The sequence below is a fragment of the Sus scrofa genome, chromosome 8 (genome assembly GCF_000003025.6).
Source record: "Sus scrofa isolate TJ Tabasco breed Duroc chromosome 8, Sscrofa11.1, whole genome shotgun sequence".
Classification (NCBI taxonomy): Eukaryota; Metazoa; Chordata; class Mammalia; order Artiodactyla; family Suidae; genus Sus; species Sus scrofa.
This window is the reverse complement of record NC_010450.4, coordinates 60967318-60986466: the sequence shown is the minus strand read 5'-3', so window position 1 is coordinate 60986466 and position 19149 is coordinate 60967318.

Here is a 19149-nt window from a genome sequence, read left to right as displayed (position 1 = left end):
GCTCCAATCTGACCCCTAGCCCAGGAGTCCTATATGCCATGGTTGCGGACCGAAAAAAAAAAAAAAAAAAAACACTGGAATCCCTGAGAAAAATGGAAAAATAATTTTTTTCAAATTTGCCTTCTCTCTTCCATACCCTCTGATGCTGACTTAATTCAGGTCTTCATCATTTCTCACAGCAATCCTTCATTTCCTCCAGTCTGGCTCCTTCCCATATGTTCCCCATAAGGTTTCTGTTAGAGTAACTCTTTAAAATAACTTTCATTTTACTAACTTTTAAAAAATTATACCATGATTTCTAATGAAGACCCTTCAGATTTCTGTCCAGACATGACAAACATAAGATGATAATCTCTATTCTTTCTTAATCTCTATAGATTTGTTATTTATGGTTATAAAATAATCCCAGTTTAGCAGATTAAAACAAATGCTTATTATCTCATAGTTTCTGTGAGTGTCTTAATTTGCTCAGGTTACAAAAAACTACCATGAACTGAGTAGCTTATAAACTATGGAAATTCATTCCTCACAGTTCCAGAGTCAAGAAGTCTAAGATCCAGGCACCAGCAGATTTGGTGACTGGCAAAGCCCTGCTTCCTGGCTCACAGAACACTTTTGCTGTATCCTCACAGGTTGGAGGGGGAAAGGCCTCTCCCTGGGATCTTTTCTGAGAAGGGCTCTGTCTTTATGATCTCATCATCTCCCAAAGGCCCCCAACTCCTAAGACCATCACCTTAGGAGTTAGGATGTCAACATATCAATTTGACACATAATTCAGCCTGTAGAAGTCAAGAACTTGAGTACCACTTACTGAGTATCTCTGCCTCATGGTTTTTCACAAGCCAGCAACCAAACTGTCAAGAGGGGAGGCAGTCTTATCTGAAGACTTGAATTAGGAAGGATCTTCTTCTAAGCTCATTCACATGGCAGAATTCAGTCCTCCCTGTCTACTGCACTGAGGGCTCATGTCCCTCAGTGATTACTGACCAGAGGCTGCCCTCACTCCATGCCATGTGGGCTTCTGCAGGAGGGCAGGTCAGCATGTGGAAAATTTCTTCCCTCAGAGAAAGTGAGAGATCAAGAACGAGAGTGAGAGCAAGAGAGACAGAAAGTAAGGCCAAAGTCAAAGTCTCTATGCCAGTACCATACGGTTTTGATGACTGCTGCTTTGTAGTATAGTCTGAAGTCAGGGAGCCTGATTCCTCCAGCTCCATTTTTCTTTTGCAGGATGTCTTTGGGTATTCTGGGTCTTTTGTACTTCCAAACAAATTTTAAAATATTTTGTTCGAGTTCTGTAAAAAACATCCTTAGTACTTTGATAGGGATTGCATTGAATTTGTAGATTGCCTTGGGTAGTATACTCATTTTGATAATATTGACTTTTCCAATCCACGAGAATGGTATGTCTTTCCATCTATTTGTGTCATCTTTGATTTCTTTCATCAGTGTCTTATAGTTTTCAGAGTAAGGTCTTTTGTCTCTTTAGGTAGGTTTACTCCTAGGTATTTTATTCTTTTGGATGCAATGGTAAACAGGATTGCTTCCCTAAATTTCTCTTTCTGATCTTTCATTGTTAGTATATAGAAATACAGTTGATTTCTGTGTATTAATTTTGTATCCTGCAACATTGCCAAATTCGTGGAATAGCTCTAACAGTTTTCTGGTAGAGTCTCTAGGATTCTCTAGATATAGTATCATGTCATCTGCAAATAGTGATAGTTTTACTTCTTCCTTTCTAATTTGGATTTCTTTTACTTCTCTGATTGCTGTGGTTAGGACTTCCAAAACTATGTTGAATAGTAGTGGTGGACATCCTTGTCTTGTTCCTGATCTCAGCAGGAATTCTTTTAGCTTTTCACCATTGAGAATGATGTTAGCTGTGGGTTTGTCATATATGGCCTTTATCAGTGGAAGAGGATAGAAAGCCCAGAATTAAACCCATGCACCTACAGTCAACTAATCTCTGACACAGGAGACAAGAATATATAATGGAGAAAAGACAGTCCCTTCAATAAGTGGTGCTGGGAAAACTGGACAGCCACATGGAAAAGAATGAAATTAGAACACTCCCTAACACCATACACAAAAATAAACTCAAAAGGATTAAAGACCTAGATATAAGACCCTATATTATAAAACTCTTAGAGGAAAACATAGGTGAAATACTCTCTGACATAAACAACAGCAACATCTTCTCAGAGCCACCTCTTAGAGTAATGACAGTAAAAACAAAAATAAACAAGTGGGACTCAAATAAACTTAAAAGTTTCTGCAAAGGAAACCCTAAACAAAACGAAAAGACAACCCACAAATGGGAGAAAATATTTGCAAATGAGTTGACTGACAAGGGATTATGTGCCAAAATTTATAAACACCTTCTACAGCTCAATAACAAAAAAAAAAACCAAACAACTCCATCAAAAAATGGGCAGATCTAAACAGACAATTCTCCAAAGACATATGGATGGCAAAGAAACGCATGAAAAGATGCTCAACATCACTCATTATTAGAGAAATGAAAATCAAAACCACTATGAGGTACCACCTTACACCAGCCTGAAAGGCCATTATCAAAAAGTCTACAAACAATAAGTGCTAGAGAGGGTGTGGAGAAAAAGGAACCCTAGTACACTGTTGGTGGGATTGCAAATTGGTTCAACCACTGTGGAAAACAGTATGGAGATTCCTCAGAAAACTAAAAATAGAACTACCATTAGATCCAGCAATCCCACTCCTGGGCATCTAACCAGAGAAAACCATGACTCGAAAAGACACATGTACTCCAATGTTCATTGCAGCACACTTTGCAATAGCCAAGACATGGAAACAACACAATGTCTATCGACAGAGGAGTGGATAAAGAAGATATGGTACATATACACAATGGAATATCACTCAGCCATTAAAAGGAATGAAATACTGACATTTGCAACAACATGGATGGACCTAGAAATTATCATGCTAAGTGAAGTCAGTCAGACAATGAGACACCAACATCAAATGCTATCACTGACATGTGGAATCTGAAAAAAGGACAGACTGAACTTCTTTGCAGAACAGATACTGACTCACAGACTTTGAAAAACTTACGGTCTACAAAGGAGACAGGTTGGGGGGTGGGGAGATGCGCTGGGGATTTGAGATGGAAATGCTATAAAATTGGGTTTTGATGATCATTGTACAACTATAAATGTAATAAATTCATTGAGTAATTTAAAAAAAAAAAGTCTTTTTGTAACCTAATCTCAGAAGTGAAATCCTATTACATTTGTCAGATACTATTCTTTATCAGTGAATCATAGATCCAGCCCATATTTAAGGAGAAGAGATTGCATAAAAGCATGAATGCCAGAAGGCAGAGACTATCTGTTGCCATTTCAGAGATGGTCTAGCAAAACCCTCAAGTCAATAGTAAAAGGATAAAACAGGAATGAAGCCAGCAGGACAAAGTGAATGAAAAAAGCAAAAATAGCAGACAGGAAATTGTGAAAGTAACTGGCCTAATAGTATATGATTTAATAGACCAGGAAAAGCTACAACCTAAACCCCTTAGAGATAAAATCAAATGGAAGCTAACCAATTCATAACTCAGAAATTTTCCTAGAGCTAATGGTGAACGTAGTCCACCAAAAAGACAGAATAAATCAGTAAAAAGGAAACAAGAATTCAAAAATAATAGATGAAACTCTGGTCAAAGAAAGAGACTTTCAAGTGGATTGTGTGAAAAACAAGTTAAAGAGCAAACAGTTGAAACTAGAGCAGGAGCACAAATGTTCTGAGAGTCCTGTCGGCCAAAAGAAAATTAAGCAGGTAAAATATCTAATGTGGTTTTACATATCCAGGAGGTATTTTCGATTCTATCGAGATGCTCATGGAGAAATTATTAATAGAGTGGACAGAAAGCAAAGCAAACATAATACTATATTAAAAAATTGAAATGTAAAATAAAAGGAAAATAATCATTGTACGTGGTACATATATCTTGACCATAAAATAAATCCAGTTTTTTATGACTATTTAACCAGAAATTATACTATAAGTGTATTGGAACCATAGAAAAAATAAATTTGTACATATGAGAGAGGGAGGGTGGAAGATAGATGAAGGTTTGTTTTATTACAGGGTATCAATGTCTAAAACTTTTTCTAAATCAAATAAAATTATGGCAAATACTGGGAACCATGTAAGAACATTCTCCAAATCTTTCTGAAATCCATTGTGGAAATTAATCCCAGAGGCTTGACACTCTACTAACCCACAAAAGCATAATTAATTTCAAATAAATTTCAGTGCAAGAGTATTTTTAGGTACTTTTTCCTTCAAGAAGGAATTCATTATTAGATGCACTGTAACATACTTACAAGTTCATGCAAGATTCCACATACAAGTGGCATCATTGTCCTTCAGAAAACAAATGCAAGAAAAGACAAAAAACCCCAATGGTGGTGTAGTTCTTTTAATTCTTATCATACTATTTTCAATTCCCTCTGTTTGGAAAATTACCTGGCTTTACCTAAAGGATATGTTATGACTTTAGGCCAATGCTTTCAAATTTCTATGTCTTTATTTCTGTAGAAAAGGTGGGGGAATATGCAATGCAAACTTCAGGAAATATTTTTTTAAACATAACCAAAAACTTGAATCCATAAGTATTAAAAAGAAAGAAAAAAGGGTTGGTATATACATGCTGTTTAAAATACAGAGGTTAGTGTTGAAAGAACACTATAACGTAGAAGCTTCCAGGTAGAACTGCACAGGGCCCTGTTCATTTTATAATCAATTTTATTTTGGAAACTTGATATATATATTATTTTGATGGAAATAATACTTCAATTTTAATAGGTCCTTCAGGATTAAGCCTGATAAAGCAAAGACTGACTTTGTTCATCTTTTCTAACAATTTTCTTTTCTTCCAATTTCACATCTTGCACCGAGGTTCCAGTGATACTAAATTATGTGCAGTTTCCCAAAACCTGTCTTCTTGTGTGTGTGTGGCTTTTCCCAGGCCATTTCGCTCCCTGCACCTTGGACATGCACCTTCTCCTATGTCTGCGCCAGGGCTGGACACAGCTCACATTTAATTTCCCCAGAAATATGAACTGTGTGGTAGAGTTGCCAAACTATGAGTCCTGTGCATGCCACAGTGGGAATATTTATTACATTATGTTAAATTTAATGTTAATATTTTTCACCTTTGTCAGAAAATGGAAATTTCTGTTGGGTTTTTTTGTTTGTTTGTTTTTTCTTTTTTTTCCCCCCAAACAGTTGGAACAAGCACTGTAGATAGAGACCATCAGCTACAGGAGATGACAGGGAAGGAGGGGTTAAAGTGGACCCAGAAGCAGGAATTCTGAGCTATGAGTGTGGACTGCTACAAGGAAAATGTGGCCTTACTCTGGGTAGGTGGGATGGGGTTCATTTTATTTAGATTTGGGTAGCAAAGCAAAGGGTGATCCCTAAATTAGGAAGCCTGACAGAGTTCAAAAACCCACTGTTTTCCTGGCCTTCCTCCTGCAACACTCCAATCTATTCTCCTACAGAGGAAGAATTCTGAGTGAGCTTTCAAAACACCAATCTGATTAAGTTACTTCCATAACATACTCCTGGTTTTCACCCTTCAGTGGGTCCCCCCTGCTCAATTATATAATCCAAGGTCCACAACATGGTCAGTTAGGCCTTTTCTGCTGGGCCTCTGCTTCCCTGCCAGCCTCATTGCTCACATTCCTCTATTTTTATATTGCAGTGGACTGAACATTCAGCTCCACTGGAACAAGTCATGTTTCCTTTTACCCCTCACAATCGCACATCGCCAGCCAATGAGAACATACTTTATCATTCTGCCTCCCCACCTCTTTGGATCTGTGGCATCTTTACCTAATTATCTTACCCCTTCAGGTCCAAGTTTCTCTCATACACCAGGTTTGAATTTTTATTATTATTTGCCTTGCCCATCCATGCAGAAGTTCCTGGGCCTGGGATTGAACCTGCATCACCACAGTGACATCGAATCCTTAACCCCTAGGCCACCAGGGAACTCCTTGAACTCTTCAACTTTGAACTTGTCACACCAAAGACAAAACTCATCACCATGAATTTATATTCATGAATAACATTCTTTACCAGGCTGTGGATGCTGCAGTGGGTGAAGGGATCTTGACTTCTGTGTTATCATGGACTCCTCTAGGCCTAAGTGAAGCTTGGCATTGTGCAGTCAATAAATACTGGGTTGACTAATTATCTAACTGAATAATGGCATCACCATAGTTTCAATAAATTGAAAACATCTGAGTCATCTCAAAACTGACAGTTCTATGAGGAAATCTTATTTGGGAATTAAGGGGCAGCCTAAAAGATTTCAGTTCTTAGCTGGCTTTTATTCTGTGACTTTCTGGGGTTTGGCAGGAAAACTACTTTATAATTAGCTCAGAAGATCTGGATAGCAACTGGAAAGTCAGACATAAGGGATTCACTATTGGGGAACAAATGAACCACTTTCTCCAGCAGAGAGGAAGCTGGGCAACTCTAAACCAGCAGACCCAGAGGTTAACTCTAGGTGGATTTTGATTATAGCTAAGATTAATAGTCACTGGAATGAGCTGAATTAATATAACCTCCTATCTAATACTGTGAGTTTTGTTTTGTTTTTATTTTTTGTCTTTCTGCCTTTTTTAGGGCTGCTCCCGCGGCATGTGGAGGTTCCCAGGCTAAGGGTCTAATCAGAGCTGTAGCCACTGGCCTACGCCACAGCCACAGCAACGCAGGATCCGAGCCACGTCTGCAACCTACACCACAGCTAATGGCAGCGCGGAATCCTTAACCCACTGAGCAAGGCCAGGGATCGAACCCACAACCTCATCGTTCCTAGTTGGATTCATTAACTACTGTGCCACAACAGGAACTCCTGTTTTGTTTTTAAAGGACCAGCCAGAGCTCTCTTTCAATCTTCATAAGCCTCTTACTTGACCCAGCATGGGTGAAGGGATCTTGACCTCTGTGTTACCATGTGTAGTTCTGAAGAACTCTGAACCAACATTGCGTTCTCCAGGAATTCTTCCTCAACCTCTTCTTTCAACTTACCCCTTGCTCATCACTTCTGGCTGGACCAGAGCACCTCTGTTCTGCTTTACCCCTTGCTCATCACTTCTGGCTGGACCAGAGCACCTCTGTTCTGCGCTTTCACCACATACATGTAAGCCCATATCTCCCTCTCTTAGGTAGGAATGTTTTTAATGTAAGTTACAGGTGTACAACGTAGTGATTCATAATTGTTAAAAGTTTATGCTCCATTTATAATTATAATAAAATATTGAGTATAGTCCCTGTGTTGTACAATATATTCTTGTAGCTTATTTTATACCTAATGGTTTGTACCTCTGATTTTCTTAGCCCTATGTTACCGCCCCTTATTCCCTCTCCTCAGGGGTAATCACTACTTTGTTTCTAATTTGTTTATTGAATTTTGCTTATGAAATTAACATTAAACATACCTATTGATCCTTAGAAAGGTACATATTAAATGTCTGAAGATCATATTTGACACCATTATTAAATAAATTTATTGAGTTACCTATAATTTCCATAATGTAGTAGATGAAGTATATATTCTGGAGTTTAGTTGCCTGGGTTCAAATTCTAGCTTGGCAACTTTAAATAACTTCTGTGAAGTCACACTGTTTAAAACTATCTCTTATTTTTCTAACATGTAAAATTAGGATAATAACATTACCTGACAGAGGTGTTATGAGGATTAAACAAACACATGCAAAGCACTCAAAACCAGTGCATGGCCTATAGGATGTTTCATGTTATTTTTAATTTTACCTCCACAAGCCATAAAAGACTGAGTAACATGTCTTAGTAGAATGTTTCTGCCTCTTTCTCTAGTATTTCTCTTTCCTTTTATACATTTTTATATTCTATAAAAATTCTATTACAGGTTGCATAGTTGTTCATAGTTCCATGAAAAATATAGGTGATTTGTGTACTGCACTGTTTCTAAATATGAAAGGCTGTCTCTTTCCAATTTAAGGTTTTCTAAGTTTTACTTTGTCACCTAAGAATACACTGACACCTGTTTAGAGTTTTTTTTATTTTTCATTTTGGATTTGCTTTATGCATTCTTAGGCATTTCAGGTTTCTGTATTATTTTAAATGTAGCTCCATAAGTATCATATAGATGAATTTTAATTTGGAACCCATTCCAAGGAACTATTGTATAAATAAGCTTAATTTTTACATTTATTATCCAGGTTGATACATTTCTTTTTCTATATTTTATTGCACTTGCTATTTTGCGGGGCTTTCTTGCTATTCGTTCATTACATATATTTTATTTTGTGTACAGTGTTTTCTCAGCTTTCTCCATTCTTATGTAATATACATACTAATTTTACTTTTATAAGGATGTTAAGGTTTTAAACTCATATTTAGACACAAGATGAAAGAGCATCCTGATTCCCTGAGAATTACAAAGAAATAGGGACTTTTTTTGTATATATTATTTAGAATTTTATTATTAATAGTTCACATTTTATGTAGTTTCATTATTTTTTGAAACTAGTTTTTAGCAGATATTTTCTCATGACATAATGATGTACATGAACATTTTAAAATTATAAATGAAATTAGTCTCTACTTCAAACTCCCATTTCATATTTGCAAAAAACTGAATCTAGATATTTTTAAAGTAAACTCAGTAACTTCTGAGGTTTACTAATTTCAGCTTTAAAGTGTATTATTAGAGAACTGGCCTTTACTCTACCTTTTCCAATGGCATCTAGGAGTAGAATTTGAGGAGGGCAGCAGGTTTATATAGCATCACTGCATCAGTAACAAGATGCTTTTGAGAATCATTTAAAATCTCCTGGGAGCACCATGCTAAAGCCTGACTCCAAAAACCTTTTTTTTTGGGGGGGGGTCTTTTTAGGGCTGCCCCTGAGTCATATGGAGGTTCCCAAGCTAGGGGTCAAATCAGAGCTGTAGCCGCTGCCTTGGACAGAAACTCCAAGACTGTACACTTTCTGAGCACCACCTGAGAAAAGAGGAGATGTCTCCATTCTATCCTCAACTGCCCACCATGTTCAGACTGCTGTCATCAACCCCAGCCCTTAGCCTGGCTGAGGAGGCAAATTTCTACTGCTGTCTTCTCCAATCTGTTGCCCTCTTATTATATCTACAGCAGGAATCTTGTTATTCATGATGCATTTTCCCAAAAATCTATTTTTTTTTTCCTTTTTAGGGCCACACCTGTGGCATATGGAAGTTCCCAGGCTAGAGGGTCGAATCAGAGCTGCAGCTGCCAGCCTACACCACAGCCACAGCCATGCCAGATCTAACCCGCATCTTCAGCCTAAGCCACAGCTCACAGCAACACCAGATCCTTAAACCCACTGAGTGAGGCCAGGGATCGAACTCGCATCCTCATGGATACTAGTTGGGTTTGTTACCACTGAGTCACAACAGGCCCTCCCAAGGTATATATTTTGACTCTGGATATTTTGAAGTCCAACTGTCACCTATGCCAGAAATTTCAAAAGTCCATCCTAAAATGCAAAGTCTCAAAATAAAAAATTTAATAGTCTGCTCTTTACTTCACAGAAGGCTAGGTACACAAGTATTTTCTAGCAAATATGACACATGTCATATAGAAATGTAAATACCAGGAGCAAAAAAATACAATTTAGCATCAGAATGTTAATTCAGTTATCATTTTTATGTTTACAAACTGCAGATTTAGGTTTAACTGTTCAGTACTTACTCTAAGTCCTTTCACATGACAATTTTTATTTTAGCTTGACTCTCAAATGACTAGTTTTTCTCATTGATTTCTATTAAAGTAGCCATTTTGGTGCTCTATTTGACTATTTAGGAATTTATTTATCTTAGATCTTTCTCTGCTAGATTCACCCACGAGAACAACTAGGAATATATATATAATTTTTCTTTCCACCACAAGATCTCTGTAGTCAGCTAATTTTGCTTCTAGAACTATATATGCCAAATAGGCAAGGTCTCCAAACCAAGTAAATTATACAAAAGGTGAACATCAGTCATTTTTTATGATTTATAGGCCAAAAAGATAAACTTAGTGTTTAAAAATACATTGGATAATTGCTAAGAAAAACCAAAATACAGACTCTTCTGAGCCACTCTTAGACAGTGCCCCTTTATTAAGCTTAAAGTACCCTTAATAATTAGTTAAAATTTTCCCTGTTCAAAAAGTTTGTGTATAAATTATGACTATATAAAAGTTTTCAAATTAGTTTCACTTATATCCATGTACACATTTGAATTTCACATCACTGCAGATAAGTTGCAAAGCTTACCAAGTTCCTAGTGAAATATTGTCCAAATATTGTTCAATGTAATGCAAAGTGTTCAGTTCTGTGTATAATGTTTCTAAGAACAGAGCTAGGCCTGCTCATTAAACCTGTCCTGAATGGAGTCATGGAGTTGTGCTCGAATGCTATCACTGCTCCTAATTTTAAAAAGTATGTCAGAACCATTTCCTGTATTTGAGGGACACAATCAAGCAACAACCCACTCTGTCTACTTTTCATAAAGGTGACAGATCTGCTCAAGTTCACATCTGCTCCAATACAAAAGAAAGGAAAAATGGGAAGAAGAAAAATGTTCAGAGAAATGAAAATAATGTGAAAATATGTCAATGTGCTTACCTTATCTGAATACTTAAACACATTTTCTTTGGAAAGAACTCCAAAATAAAAATTAAATATAGAATATTGAGATTTCCTTCTGAAGAGGTTGAATTGCACATAAATGCCTACTTTCCTCGGAGTTTCCAATAGGAATGATTAATAAGATATGAAATAAAAGTGAAAAACAAAGAAAATCTTACAATACTGAAAGCTAAATAATGGATCTATTCATATGTCTAACAACTCAGTATTTTCATATGTTGTGATTATGGGACATTACTATGCAATATATTATGGACATACCCTTAATGTACCACCAAAAACAATGTCCATTGTTTTTAGCTAATAACCTCTCACTCAAAAAAAAATAATAATGATTCCAATATTTGAATCAGAGATGCTATTGGCTATAAACTATTCAACTAATTCAACATGTATTCATTGTAAACAACAAGTCTAAAGGTAGGTACATCAAAGGCTAATCCAATGTGTCAAAGTCTCCAAAGATACAGAGTGGGCTTCTGTTTTTAGGCTGTGGCTTTGTGGTTTCAAGGCTGCTGTTGTGTGTCTTTATATCACATGCTCAAACAACAGCACCCAAAGAAGAAAGTCAATTAAGCATCTATCCTCATACACTTTTTTTTTTTTTTAAATCAGGAGAATATCAGATACACCTATGCTTGTACACTCAGGTGTAGACACACACACACACACCTTTTGTATTTTTTTGGCCAGAGCTATGGCCTAGCCTTACTGTAAGGGAGGCTGGAAATTGAAACTAATATTTCTGTTCTTTATGATGAGAGGCAACTTTTAACAAAAATTAAATAACAAAAACAAACAAAAAAAAACAAAAATGGTTAGATCATCAAGGTACAGTGAACAGCCCTGCTTAATTACCTCATTAAATTATGGCACTGAATGGAATTTTTAAGTTAACTCAATATTTAATGGATTAACCATTAAATCATCAAAACATAGATTCTGGATTTTTTACTTAATATAATTTATTTGGAAGACAAACTGAGGCAATGAAAACAAACCTAAATCAATATAAATAAATAATTACTCTAGATAATATTAACATTTGTAGTTTGGGGTAAAGTGTATCAACTGTCACATGTCCCCAAAAGAACATCAAAAATGTATTATTCTAGCAAAATTAAGTTTCTTAGAGTTTTGACCATAAGAGAATGAATACTTCTTTAACAGTCCCAGTTGCATCTCAAGGGAAGGAGCTCAAGGAAGGACTTACAAAATTTGGAAGACCAGGTTCAAAGTCCAGGACAAGAAATTGATTGGTATTCAGCATAGACTGTGACATAATAATTTAGAACTTGTGGACACCGCACAGTGAGGGTTTGGATAAGTAAAATCGTATGACATGTGAGCTTATTGCACCACTGGCCATTCAGTTTTCCTGACAGAAGAGCTGTTTGCCCAGAGAAGACAACTGTTTGCCCAGATAAATTGGTTTACAGCAATTTCCTCAGGTAAATAAAGTTACTTTTTGGTTTACATGCTTACCTTCCTGGAGAAGAGCTTCTTAGGACAAAATGTTGTGTCAAATTATCATATGTAGCCACAGTTCTCTACCCTCCCTTGTGGTTCTCATACCTGTGCTGAGGAAGAAATCAACATCCTCAAGGGCTCTAGACCGCTCTCTGTGGAGCGTGATCACAGAGGCAGTTTCTGGTGATGGGCATTTCAATCTCTATAAAGCTTAGGTTTCCCCATTTTTGTTGGTTATGATTGTTTGGGGACAGTGGCTGTAAAATAGCATTTAAGATGCTGGAGATCATATATTTAGTACTGCAGAGTAAATACTAAGAAAAGATCATGATCAGATTATTTAGTTTTCTTATAAGCCAGAACATAAGACTACCCAAATTAAGCCAAGAGAACAGATCTTTCACGCATCTAAAAACCCATAGAACAAGATACTGGGATATTTGCCAACGCATATTGATCATCTCATAAGCATGTGCGTTTGTGTACACATCTATGTATATTGCGTATATATGTATGTTATTAGTTCATATATGTGAGTATGTATATATGTATATTATGGACTGAATTATGTCACCCCCAAATCATATATTGAGATCCTAATCCCCAGTACCTCAAAAGTGTGCCTAGATTTAGAAATTAGGTCTTTAAGGTGATAATTATGGTAAATGAGATAATTAAAGTAGGCCTGAATCAATAATATGTGACAGGTGTTCTTTGAAGAGGCGATTTAAGCACAAACACGAAAAAGATCACGTGACGATGTGGGGAAAAGATGGCCTGCAAAACACCAAGGAGAGATGTCTCAGAAGCATCCAGCTTTGCTGACACCTGGATCTTGGACTTTTTGCCTCCAGAATTGTGAGAAAATAAATTTACATTAATTAGAGCATCCAGTATGTGTTAGTTTGTTATAGCAGCCCTGGAAAATGAATATACTGATATTTTTCTACAACTCTTGAGCCAAGTGTTATCTAAATATAGTTTATTTTTAGTATCTTTATCTTTTCCAAACTCAAGAATAAAGGAAGAATGCCAACAAATACTATCTCATAAGTAAAAAACTTATCTGATCAATTGAGTTTTAAAGGTGGATCATTCAAAAGCAACCACATCCACTTTTCCTATGCAACCATTCTATAATATAAAAATAAAGGGTAGATATAAAAATGACTAATAACCAGTGCTTTGCATCTTTTTCTTTTTAGAAACTGTCTCCAAAGATAAACTATTAATGCAAAAAAAATTAATCTAAGACCTTAAAGTAACATTATAAAAATTAAAATTGAGTGAATGTATTATCTACATCATTGGAAAAATTATAAGTATTCCTAGCCTTAACCACTTTTTTAATAGATATTATTACAAGTTCTTTTAATTTAGTAAAATTGTATGTTTCTATAATATTAAAATTTGTGGAAATGCTGATGGCTCAACTCGTATTTTATATACAATATACAGTATGATAAATGTTAAATACAGTATAACATTTTTGAAAGTTTAACTCATAAGAAATTAAACTCAAGGCATGTCCTAACATATTGTACTAACACAGGGTGTAGTATCAGGGAGAAGATATCATGTTATTTTGTCAAGGTTTAATGAAAATCATCTTAAGAATTTTATCTGGTTTTGGAGTATCACCTCAACTCAGGGTTTTACAGTCCCAACAGCCATGAATGAGAGATTTAGTTTTTCTGCATCCCCATCAGCATTTGGTGTGGTCACTATTTTTTATTTTAGCTCTTCTAATAGTTACATCATTTTGGTTTACATTTTTACTGCTCTAATGGATAGTGATGTTGGACATTTTTTCATACACTCATTTGCCATCCTTAAATCCTTTTCAGTGAAATGTTTCTTCATATTCATTTCTATTTGAAATGGTTTGAGTTTTTATTTATTGTGGAGTTTTTTCAATTTAATGTGGAGTTTTAATAGGTCCTTATGTTCTAGATATGAATCTTTATCAGATATGTGGTTTGTAATTCTTTTCACAGTCTGTAGCTTCTCTTTTAATGATCTTAACAGTCTCAGAGCTAAAGGTTTTAATTTTGAAAAAGTCCAGTTAACAATTTTTCTTTCATCATACTTTTGGTGTTATATTTAAGAACACCTGACCAAGATCAGTTTTTGTATGCTATCTTCTAGAAGTTTAATAGTTTTGAGTTATCCATTTGGAGTTCAGTTTTTGGATAAGATGAGAGGTATGGATCAAGGTTTATTTTTTTGTCTATAATTAAATTACTTCAGCACCATTTGTGGAAAAGACTAACCGTTCTCCAATAAGTTGCCATTACATCTTCATCAAAATTTAAAATCAGTATTTGTAGGGGTCTTTTCTGTGTCTAAAGTTCTTTTAAATGACTAACAGAATTGGTCATATTAATTTTCCCACTAGGTTTGTTACTCTGATCTAAGATTTTAGTGTCTTTATTCATATAATCCTAAAGACTAGTAAGTAAAATTACAAAATATACCATTATTTTCTAATATAACGTATTTCCCATTAATAGAAATCACATTTTAGCATTTCAACTTATTTTAAATGTTTATTCAAACATTTCTTTCTTGATTATTCTCCAATCTTCTTATCCAAATAATGTAATAGAAATGATATTCTACAACATTAGATTATATTCACAACATAAAAGTTCTGTTCTCTAATTAGATGAAATATGCAAAACAGTGATTGAGAAAGCTTTCCTATTCTACTGGAATGATAGGATATCATTTGGAACATCATGTAATTAAATACAAGAAATGAGCTATTGTTGAAATGAGAACACTCTATAAATGAGTCATCTTTACTTACACAACTCTTTGCAATGTTCAAACATTTGCCAGAAAATTTTGGCCTTTTAAAAGTGATTGAAATGTATTTTTTCCCCCATTTAGTTCTCTATACAGCATGAGCTTAAGAGGCAATAGAAACTGCTTCACTGATGTTCAACATAGAGCAACTTTAACTGAATTGCTCTAGGAAAACAATAGCCAATATCATTAAAATCATCAAATAGTATCTCTATTCTCCAGTAGTTTTTAAGTTACACTAACTCTCTACAGAAAAGGACAAAGAGATTAGATGTTTAAGCCCTTATTTCTCTTTTCCAGAAAGTACATTTCCTAAATATAGTTTAATTGTTCAGATTTATAATTCTCCTTAATAAAGAGTTTGGACTAAGCAAATAGCTACTTATTCTTTGAGTCTGAGTCAGTACAAAGCTCAATTAATAGTGTCTAAAACCTGAGTGACTTTTACACAAATCTTTTATCTCATGTGACGTATAGAAATATATAAACTGGTACAACTCTTCCAATTATCACCATATTCACAAGTAATGGTTAATTCTGTATGTTAGCCTGACTGGCCACAGTGTGCCAGATTAACTATTATTTCTGGGTGTGTCTGTGAGCGTGTTTCTGGATGAGACGGGCATCTGAGCATGTGGACTCGGTGGAGTGCCCTGCTCAATGCGCATGGATATCATCAATCCACCGAGGGCGTAAATAGTACAAAAGGTAAAGGAAGAAGGAACTTGCTTTTGTGTGTTTACATTCCTGCTTGAGCTGGAACATCTCATCTCATCCTCTGGGGCCCTCAGGCTAGAATTTCCAAACATCAGCTTGCCTGGTTTTCAGGTCTTCAAACTCAGGCGGATGGCTCTCCAGGATGTTCAGTTTAGATGGCAGTTGATGGGAAGTCACAACATCCACCATAACATGAGCCAATTCCTCATAATCCTCCTCTCTTGTCTCACAACAGGATTCTATTTCTCTGGAGAACCCTAACAAACACATTCTCAAATCATCTCCAACTGTTGCCAAGTTCCAACCTGAGTTCTGTAATTCCTTTATAAATGCGTATGATAAAAAAGAATGGAAGTGTTTATTTCATTAAGAGCTCATATTCTCCAGTATCACATAACCCTTCGTATCTTCTTTTAAACAGATGTGATTACTAATTCATAGAATTATAGACCTGAGAGAATCTCAGTCATTTTGTTACATTTATGGCCATATTAATTGTGCCAAGCACCACCCCACACCCCTTACATGAACTTGACCGAGGAAGAAATGGAGTGCCCAGAACCACACTGCTGATAAACAACAAAGGCAATTGTGCTCTGGAAGCCCATCTAGGGCCTTATATCCTCACACCACATGCCTCCTATGCCTCAAACTGTACAGTCACTAGAGGCCACTTCTTGTATAGATATGAACCAATTCCTACGAACATTTTGAAGTTTTTTTGTTTTTTTGTCTTTTTGCTATTTCTTTGGCCGCTCCTGTGGCATATGGAGGTTCCCAGGCTAGGGGTCGAATCGGAGCTGTAGCTGCCGGCCTACACCAGAGCCGCAGCAACGTGGGATCCGGGCCGCGTCTGCAACCTACACCACACCTCACGGCAACGCCGGATCGTTAACCCACTGAGCAAGGGCAGGGACCGAACCCGCAACCTCATGGTTCCTAGTCGTATTCGTTAACCACTGCGCCATGACGGGAACTCCCATTTTGAAGTTTTAGTCTTTAGGAACAGAATTCCTAGTACAATGTCAAGTGCCCTTTGTGTTTTACCTCAGTATAGCATGTTAGAAACTACTTAATACAATTTTTCAGTTATTTGTGTTAGAAGTACTATACTTGAGACTCTAAAGTTTAAAATCCTAATTTTATAAGGCTCACAAACACAAGTTCAGAATGATAACACTGTCTAAAATTTACTAGAAATCAGAAATCTTCGATAATTTAATCATTCCAAGTCTCTAAGGACACACACGGACGCTATTGTTATCATTGCCTCTATCCCTCCACATATGCCATGTATGTATGTGTTCGTGTATCAAATGTGTGTGTAGCAGTCCATATCCTTATGTGCACATATATGTGTGTTTGTAATATGTACATACATTATACATAGGCTGACATACACACACTCATCTGCATGGCGAAGTAGTACCCATGATCGCACATATTCTAGCACAGTTTTCTCTTGATATTCACGGAGGATTGGGTCTAAGACCCCCTCTCCAGAGACAAAAATCTGCAGCTGCTCAAGTGCCTTATGCAAAATGGCATAGTATAGTTGGCCTTCAATTTCTGCAGGTCCAGAAAATATTGGCATCTATGGCAAACCCAACTGGGGTATGTTTTCCAAAGAGAATTGTTAGTTCTGTAAATATAGTACTTAATCTTAAACACCCTGTGATTAACTTTAAGCTCAGTGGACTATAAACTTGAGATCTAAAATTTCCTCCCAGCTCAAGAATTAGCAACAACTGGCTGCAAGATTTTCAGTAGGTAGAGTGTATTTGAAAATTTGTTGAATTTCTCATAGTTCCTTAAAATAAAACACATTTTGTGGGTCAAGACTGCGTTAGTGATGAAATGTCAGGAATGATAGACTTTAAAGATAAACTTCCAAAGTTTATCAGTGAGTAAACTAAAACCACCATATAGTAAATCACCTATTCTGGATGCACAGCTAATTTATGGCACAGAAAGGATTGCATGGCTAGAAAAGTGATCATTCCACTAAGCTCTGTCTTCATCTACCAAGAAAAACATGAGTAAATATGTCCCTGGACCCTTAGCAGGATAATCAAGAATATTTCCTGTTCCTGGCCTTAGGAATTGGACCAGAAATATTAGAAAAATGAAGAGCACATGCATTTATTACAGAGGCACATCAAAGATGAGATCTGTTTTAAATAGCTATAATCATAACTAATCTTAAGCATTCACTATGTGCAAGGTGTTATTTTAGGGATTTTACAAGGATTTTGCAAGTATTGTCAGTTAATATTAACAATTTTCTGATCAAGTAACCCAGTCACAGTGAGGTTAAATAACTTGCCCCAAGCCACCCCCAGACTTGAGTCTAGTTCCAGAAGTCACATGTCTAACTGCCATGCTCCCATGCCTCTTTGAATAGATTACAACCTTTTTCGGCACAGAGGTCTTGTCATTTTATATCCTCAGAAGCTGGTTCATTAACACACCATGTGACAGGCACATGGAAGACATTAATTTTGCCTCTGCTGAAAAGCAACAGTTGGGAAACCCAAAGTCTAAGCTAGCAACCTGATATATTTTCAAGTCTTCGAGGGAGCACGAACATGCAGTCCTTTGGCCCCAGAGTGATGAGTAACATCTTACTCCTGTGATATTCGAGGGTTCTCTTTGACCCACTGAGTTGTCCAAATTAAAGTGGTCAAGCAATACTCTTGTCTGCTCTCTCCTAGGTCAAAACCAGGCACTCTGGGAGAGTTCCCATCGTGGCACAGTGGTTAACGAATCCAACTATGAACCATGAGGTTGCGGGTTCGGTCCCTGGCCTTGCTCAGTGGATTAATGATCCGGCGTTGCCGTGAGGTGTGGTGTAGGTTGCAGACGCGGCTCGGATCCCACGTTGCTGTGGCTCTGGCGTAGGCTGGTGGCTACAGGTCCGATTCGACCCCTAGCCTGGGAACCTCCATATGCCACGGGAATGGCCCAAGAAATAGCAAAAAAAGCAAAAAAAAAAAAAAACAAAAAAAAAAAAAACAGGCTCTGGGATCTACTACTCTAGAATAGTCTTCTTAAATTGCCAATTCTTCACCTGATTTCCCTTAGACCTCACCCTGGCTTCTCCAGGCTTTAATGGTACCTCCTAATGAATGGAAAGCGTAGTTTCCCCTTAACACACAGGAAAGGGAGAGAAGAAAAGCTGAATTAAAAAAAAAAAAAAAAAGGTAACATTACAAAACAAAACATCTTTCACACATAGGAAGAAAAACAAAAAATGCAATTTTTTTTTTTTTTTTTTTGGCAAGAGAGCCTTTAATTTCTTAGCTTCCACTTCGGCCTCTACCTTCATAAATCTCAGGCCCACCATGTGTTTTAAGTATTCCAATTTGCCTATTTACCCTTTCATTCTTGAATTGGGGAAAAAAACATTCTCTTCTTTCTTACATCCTAGGTTTCAAAGTGATCCATTTTG